The sequence below is a fragment of the Apostichopus japonicus genome, chromosome 14 (genome assembly GCF_037975245.1).
Source record: "Apostichopus japonicus isolate 1M-3 chromosome 14, ASM3797524v1, whole genome shotgun sequence".
NCBI classification, from domain to species: domain Eukaryota; kingdom Metazoa; phylum Echinodermata; class Holothuroidea; order Aspidochirotida; family Stichopodidae; genus Apostichopus; species Apostichopus japonicus.
Genome location: NC_092574.1, coordinates 4,063,879 through 4,071,426, shown reverse-complemented (window position 1 = coordinate 4,071,426; position 7,548 = coordinate 4,063,879).

The window sequence follows — 7,548 nt, the reverse complement described above, 5'->3', positions numbered from 1 at the left end:
TCGAATGTGCGGTGCCGATCAATCGATTGTGCGGTACCGAACAATGGAATGTGCGGTACCGATCGATCGAATGTGCCTTATCGATCAATCGAATGTGCGGTGCCGATAAATCGAAAGTGCGGAACCAATAAATCGATTGTGCGGCACCCATCAATCGAATGTGCGGTACCCATCGATCGAATGTGCGACAACCATCAATCGAATGGGCGATGCCCATCAAGCGAATGTGCGACCCTCATCAATCGAATGTTCGACACCGAACAATCGAATGTGCGACACCAATCAATCGAATGTTCGGTACCGATTAATCGAATGTGCGACACCCATTAATCGAATGTTCGATATCGATCAATCGAATGTGCGGAACCGATCAATCGAATGTTCGGTACCGTTCAATTGAATTCGCGGCACCTATCAATTGAATGTTCGACAGTGATTAATCGAATGTTCGACACTGATCAATCGAATGGGCGACACCCATCAATCGAATGTTCGGTACCGATCAATCGAATTCGCGGCACCTATCAATCGAATATTCGACACTGATTAATCGAATGTTCGACACCGATCAATCGAATATGCGACACCGATCAATCGAATGTGCGACACCGATCAATCGATTGTTCGACACCGATCAATTGAATGTGCGACACCGATCAACCGAATGTGGGACATCCATCAATCGAATATTCGACACCGATCAATCTAATGTTCTACACCGATCAATCGAATGTACGGCACCCATCAATCGAATGTGCGACACCCATTAATCGAATTTTCGACACCGATCAATCGAATGTGCGGCACAGATCAATCGAAAGTTCGACACCGATCAATCGAATGTGCGACACCGATCAATCGAATGTGCGACACCCATCAATCGAATGTTCGGTGTCGATAAATTGAATGTGAGGTACCGATAAATCGAATTTGCGGTATCGATTGATCGAATGTGCGGTACCTATAAATCGAGTGTGCGGTACCGATAAATCGAATGTGCGACACCGATAAATCGAATGTGCGTTGCCGATAAATGGAATGTGCCGTAACGATCAATGGAATGTGCGGCACCGATCAATGGAATGTGCGACACCGATCAATCGAATGTATGACACCTATCAATCGAATGTGCGACACCGAAAAACTGGATGTGCGACACCCATCAATCAAATGTTCGACACTGATCAATCGAATGTTCGACACCGATCAATCGAATGTGCGGCACAGATGAATCGAGAGTTCGGTACAGATCAATCGAATTCGCGGCACCTATCAATCGAGTGTATGACACCGATCAATCGAATGTTCGACACCGATCAATCGAATGTGCGGCACAGATGAATCGATAGTTCGGTACAGATCAATCGAATTCGCGGCACCTATCAATCGAGTGTACGACACCGATCAATCGAATGTTCAACACCGATCAATCGAATGTGCGACACCGAAAAATCGAATGTGCGATAAGTAGAATGTGCGACACCGAAAAATCGAATGTGCGATAAGTAGAATGTGCGTTGCCGATATATCGAATGTGCGGTACCGATCAACAGAATGTGCGTTGCCGATAAATCGAATGTGCGGTACCGATCAATCGAATGTTCGGTACCGATCAATCGAATGGGCAGTGACGATCAATCGAATATGCGGTACCGATCATTAGAATGTGCGGTACCGATCAATCGAATGTGCGGTACCGATAAATGGAATGTGCGTTGCCGATAAATCGAATGTGCGGTACCGATAAATCGAATATGCTGTAACGATTAATCGAATGTACGGTAACGATCAATTGAATGTGCGGTACCGATCAATCGAATGTGCTATGCCGATCAATCGAATGTGCGGTGACGATCACTGGAATGTGCGGTACCGATAAATAGAATGTGCGGTATCGATCAATCGAATGAGCGGTACCGATAAATAGAATGTGCTGTACCGATAAATCGAATATGCGGTGCCGATCAATAGAATGTGCAGTACCGATCAATCGTATGTGCGGTACCGATCGATCGAATTTGCGGTATCGATCGATCGAATGTGCGGTACCGATAAATAGAATGTGCTGTACCGATAAATCGAATGTGCAGTACCGATTATTGGAATATGCGATACCGATCAATCGGATGTGCGGTACCGATGAGTAGAATGTTCGGAACCGATAAATCGAATGGGCGGTATCTATCAAACGATTGTGCAGTACGAAAAAATCGAATGTGCGGTACCGATAAATCGAATGTGCGTTGCCGTTAAATCGAATGTGCGATACCGATCAATCGAATGTGCGGTACCGATTAATGGAATGTGCGATCAATCGAATGTGCGGTACCGATAAATCGAATGTGCGGTGTTGATCAATCGAATGTGCGGTACCGATCAATCGAATGTGCGGTACCGATTAATCGAATGTCCGGTAACGATCAATCGAATGTGCGGTGTCGATAAATCGAATGTGCGGTGACGATCATTCGAATGTGGGGTACCGATAAATCGAATGTGCGGTTCCGATTAATCGAATGTGAGGTACCGATCAATCGAATGGGCGTTGCCGATAAATCGATGTGCGGTACCGATCAATCGAATGTGCGGAACCGATCAATCGAATGTGCGTTGCCGATAAATCGAATTTGCGGTACCGATCAATCGAATGTGCGGAACCGATCAATCGAATTTGCGGTACCGATCAATCGAATGTGCAGTGCCGTCCAATCACATGTGCGGAACCGATCAATAGAATGTGCGATACCGATCAATCGAATGTGCGGTACCGATAAATCGAATGTGCGTTGCCGATAAATCGAATCTGCGGTACCGATCAATCGAATGTGCAGTAACGATCAATCGAATATGCGGTACCGATAAATCGAATGTGCGGTGAGGATCAATCGAATTTGCGGTATCGATCGATCGAATGAGCGGTACCGATAAATCGAATGTGCAGTACCGATTATTGGAATGTGCGATACCGATCAATCGGATGTGCGGTACCGATGAGTAGAATGTTCGGTACCGATAAATCGAATGGGCGGTATATATCAAACGATTGTACAGTACGAAAAAATCGAATGTGCGGTACCGATAAATCGAATGTGCGGTACCGATCAATCCAATGTGCGGTACCGATAAATAGAATGTGCGTTGCCGATAAATCGAATGTGCGATACCGATCTATCGAATGTGCGGTGGAATGTGCGGTCAATCGAATGTGCGGTGCCGATAAATCGAATGTGCGGTGTTGATCAATCGAATGTGCGGTACCGATCAATCGAATGTGCGGTACCGATTAATCGAATGCCCGGTAACGATCAATCGAATGTGCGGTGTCGATAAATCGAATTTGCGGTGACGATCATTCGAATGTGGGGTACCGATAAATCGAATGTATGGTACCGATAAATCGATTGTGCGGTATCGATCAATTGAATGTGCGGTACCGATAAATCGAATGTGCGGAACCGATCAATCGAATGTGCGTTGCCGATAAATCGAATTTGCGGTACCGATCAATCGAATGTGCGGAACCGATCAATCGAATGTGCAGTACCGATCAATCGAATGTGCAGTGCCGTCCAATCACATGTACGGTACCGATCAATCGAACGTGCGATACCGATCAATCGAATGTGCGGTACCGATAAATCGAATGTGCGTTGCCGATAAATCGAATCTGCGGTACCGATCAATCGAATGTGCAGTAACGATCAATCGAATATGCGGTGCCGATAAATCGAATATGCGGTGACGATCAATCGAATCTGCGGTACCGATAATTCGAATGTGCGGTATCGATCAATCGAATATGCGGTAACGAAAATTCGAATGTGCGGTTCCGATCAATGGAATGTGCGGTACCGAAAAATCAAATGTGCCATACCGATCAATCGAATGTGCGGTACCGATCATTCGAATGTTTGGTACCGATCAATCGAATGTGCAGTGCCGATAAATCGAATGTGCGGTACCGATCAATAGAATGTGCGGTACCGATCAATCGAATGTGCGGTACCGTTAATTAGAATGTGCGATACCGATAAATCGAATGTGCGGTACCGATCAATCGAATGTGCGGTACCGATCAATCGAATGTGCGATACCGATAAATCGAATGTGCGGTACCGTTAAATCGAATGCGCTGTACCGATCAATAGAATAAGCGATTCCGATAAATCGAATGTGCGGTACCAATCAATCGAATGTGCAGTGCCGATAAATGGAATGTGCGGTACCGTTAAATCGAATGCGCTATACCAGTCAATCGAATTAGCGGTGCCAATAAAGTGAATGTGCGGTACCGATCAATCGAATTTGCGTTACCGATTTATCGAATGTTCGGTACCGATCAATCGATAATGCGGGGCTGATCAATCGAATGTGCGGTATCGATCAAACTAATGTGCAGTACCGATAAATCGAATGTGCGGTACCGATAAATCGAATGTGCGGTACCTATAAATCGAATGTGCGGTACCGATAAATCGAATGTGCGTTGCCGATAAATAGAATGTGCAGTACCGATCAATCGAATGTGCGGTACCGATCGATCGAATTTGCGGTATCGATCAATCGAATGAGCGGTACCGATAAATAGATGTGCTGTACCGATAAATAGAATGTGCAGTACCGATTATTGGAATGTGCGATACCGATCAATCGGAAGTGCGATACCGATGAGTCGAATGTTCGGTACCGATAAATCGAACTTGCGGTATCGATCAATCGAATGAGCGGTACCTATTAATCGAATTTGCGGTATCGATCAAACGAATGTGCAGTACCGATAAATCGAATGTGCGGTACCGATAAATCGAATGTGCGGTACCGATCAATCGAATGTGCGTTGCCGATTTATCGAATGTTCGGTACCGATCAATCGATAATGCGGGTCCGATCAATCGAATACGCGGTATCGATCAAACGAATGTGCGGTACCGATCAATCGATTGTGCGTTACCGTTATTTCGAATGCGCTGTACCGATCAATCGAATAAGCGGTGCCGATAAATCGAATGTGCGGTACCGATCAATCGAATAAGCGGTGCCGATAAATCGAATGTTCGGTACCGATCAATCGAATGTGCGGTATTGATCAATCGATTATGCGGTATCGATCAATTGAATGTGCGGAATCGATCAAACGAATGTGCAGTACGTAAAAATCGAATGTGCGGTACCGATCAATCGATTGTGCGTTACCGTTATTTCGAATGCGCTGTACCGATCAATCGAATAAGCGGTGCCGATCAATCGAATGTGCGGTACCGATCAATCGAATTTGCAGTACCGATCAATCGAATGTGCGGTACCGATAAATCGAATGTGCGATACCGATCAATCGAATGTGCGGTACCGATTATTGGAGTGGGCGTAACCGTTAAATCCAATCTGCGATAATGAGTAATCGAATGTGCGGTACCGATAAATCGAACGTGCGGTACCAATTAATCGAATGTGCGGAACCGATCAATCGAATGTGCGGTAACGATATATCGAAAGTGCGGTACCGATAAGTAGAATGTGCGTTGCCGATATATCGAATGTGCGGTACCGATCAACAGAATGTGCGTTGCCGATAAATCGAATGTGCGGTACCGATCAATCGAATGTTCGGTACCGATCAATCGAATGTGCAGTGACGATCAATCGAATATGCGGTACCGATCATTAGAATGTGCGGTACCGATCAATCGAATGTGCGGTACCGATAAATGGAATGTGCGTTGCCGATAAATCGAATGTGCGGTACCGATAAATCGAATATGCTGTAACGATTAATCGAATGTACGGTAACGATCAATTGAATGTGCGGTACCGATCAATCGAATGTGCTGTGCCGATCAATCGAATGTGCGGTGACGATCACTGGAATGTGCGGTACCGATAAATCGAATGTGCGGTATCGATCAATCGAATGAGCGGTACCGATAAATAGAATGTGCTGTACCGATAAATCGAATATGCGGTGCCGATCAATAGAATGTGCAGTACCGATCAATCGTATGTGCGGTACCGATCGATCGAATTTGCGGTATCGATCGATCGAATGTGCGGTACCGATAAATAGAATGTGCTGTACCGATAAATCGAATGTGCAGTACCGATTATTGGAATATGCGATACCGATCAATCGGATGTGCGGTACCGATGAGTAGAATGTTCGGTACCGATAAATCGAATGGGCGGTATCTATCAAACGATTGTGCAGTACGAAAAAATCGAATGTGCGGTACCGATAAATCGAATGTGCGGTACCGATCAATCGAATGTGCGGTACCGATAAATCGAATGTGCGTTGCCGTTAAATCGAATGTGCGATACCGATCAATCGAATGTGCGGTACCGATTAATGGAATGTGCGATCAATCGAATGTGCGGTACCGATAAATCGAATGTGCGGTGTTGATCAATCGAATGTGCGGTACCGATCAATCGAATGTGCGGTACCGATTAATCGAATGTCCGGTAACGTTCAATCGAATGTGAGGTGTCGATAAATCGAATGTGCGGTGACGATCATTCGAATGTGGGGTACCGATAAATCGAATGTGCGGTTCCGATTAATCGAATGTGAGGTACCGATCAATCGAATGGGCGTTGCCGATAAATCGATGTGCGGTACCGATCAATCGAATGTGCGGAACCGATCAATCGAATGTGCGTTGCCGATAAATCGAATTTGCGGTACCGATCAATCGAATGTGCGGAACCGATCAATCCAATGTGCGATACCGATCAATCGAATGTGCGGTACCGATAAATCGAATGTGCGTTGCCTATAAATCGAATCTGCGGTACCGATCAATCGAATGTGCAGTAACGATCAATCGAATATGCGGTGCCGATAAATCGAATGTGCGGTGCCGATCAATCGAATTTGCGGTACCGATAAATCCAATGTGCGGTGAGGATCAATCGAATTTGCGGTATCGATCGATCGAATGAGCGGTACCGATAAATAGAATGTGCTGTACCGATAAATCGAATGTGCAGTACCGATTATTGGAATGTGCGATACCGATCAATCGGATGTGCGGTACCGATGAGTAGAATGTTCGGTACCGATAAATCGAATGGGCGGTATATATCAAACGATTGTGCAGTACGAAAAAATCGAATGTGCGGTACCGATAAATCGAATGTGCGGTACCGATCAATCCAATGTGCGGTACCGATAAATCGAATGTGCGTTGCCGTTAAATCGAATGTGCGATACCGATCTATCGAATGTGCGGTGGAATGTGCGGTCAATCGAATGTGCGGTGCCGATAAATCGAATGTGCGGTACCGATTAATCGAATGTCCGGTAACGATCAATCGAATGTGCGGTGTCGATAAATCGAATTTGCGGTGACGATCATTCGAATGTGGGGTACCGATAAATCGAATGTACGGTACCGATAAATCGATTGTGCGGTATCGATCAATTGAATGTGCGGTACCGATAAATCGAATGTGCGGAACCGATCAATCGAATGTGCGTTGCCGATAAATCGAATTTGCGGTACCGATCAATCGAATGTGCGGAACCGATCAATCGAATGTGCAGTACCG